This window comes from Penaeus monodon, chromosome 23 (assembly GCF_015228065.2).
Source record: "Penaeus monodon isolate SGIC_2016 chromosome 23, NSTDA_Pmon_1, whole genome shotgun sequence".
In the NCBI taxonomy this organism is placed as follows: domain Eukaryota; kingdom Metazoa; phylum Arthropoda; class Malacostraca; order Decapoda; family Penaeidae; genus Penaeus; species Penaeus monodon.
In genome coordinates this window covers 4,461,682-4,462,782 of record NC_051408.1, presented here as the reverse complement: position 1 = coordinate 4,462,782, position 1,101 = coordinate 4,461,682, and the positions used below count along the sequence as shown (strand labels likewise).

At 41.8% G+C, this 1,101-nt stretch overlaps 1 protein-coding gene across 1 annotated transcript in view; it reads right to left on the bottom strand.

Moving 5' to 3' along the window:
* The window catches only part of LOC119587741, a gene marked incomplete at its 5' end in the record, with an annotated part of 18,048 nt that overhangs the window by 4,995 nt on the left and 11,952 nt on the right, over window positions 1-1,101 (bottom strand).

The window sequence follows — 1,101 nt, the reverse complement described above, 5'->3', positions numbered from 1 at the left end:
ATCGGGACACTACAGGGTTTGAGACATTCAAATATAAAACTGGCGACACCGACAAATTTCCAATTTCCGTGCCAAAACTGGTCGTGAGGAAGAAACTGCACTGGCAGCACCCGCCCAAACAAGTACAAAAGACGAAAAGAGAAAACTTCATAAAGTGGCATGGAACTAGCAGCAAAAGTGCTTTACGAGTTCCTACAGGCAGACAATCAGCAGAACCTTTTTACATCATCCTTTCCTCCAGCAACTTTGCCCCCAAGAAGCGCTACAGCTAAGCAGCATGCCTCCAGAACTTCCCCAATGCTTCTGTAGATGGGGAAGCACTTGCAACCAACAGCATGGAGACGGAGAGCGGATAATAGCAATTTCACTTCCGTTGAAAAGCAGGTCAATCTCATTGCCCTGGATCACTCTGCTAAATAAGGTTTCATGCAGAGCAGATGGCTGTGACACGCCATGCCGTTGCAGGAGACTCGGGGTCCACTGCTCCATACTAGGCACTATATGCAACGGCCAGACTTGCAGCAATGTTGCACCAGCTCAACACTACTGAATGCAAATGAAGACGAAGTTGAGGAGTTTAAATGAGTCTCTTCAGATAGTGCTGAAGCGGAGGATGACTAAACGCACTCATTAATCTTGTACAGTGCTTTAAGGCTACTTTTTAAGGGGTTCTTACTGCGTATCAAGATTAAATGACATGTTTAAAGTTAACATAGAGTGAAAACGTATACATTTTCAACAGGGCGATTCGTTTAATTCTTACCCAACCAGAAATTACGTAGAGTCCTATTATCACAAGGAATTATAACTTAAGTCTCCGAAATAATTACCCTTTAAAACATTATCCTGAAAAACAAAACAGAAAAAAAAACAAGTGATCTGATACCTCGTTTGCCATCATGAATGAAACACGTAAAACGAGAATGTCCCAAATTGGCGACCCTTTTCGACGCCATTTTGAAATTTCTGCCGAAATACACAGAAAATATCCGGTACTTTTACAATGTTATTCAGGACACTTTTCTGAACATATCCTGAAATGTTCACCATTTTTATTAATTTGTTCCAGGTTTGGCCTTATTTGGCGCTAATGGACTAAGT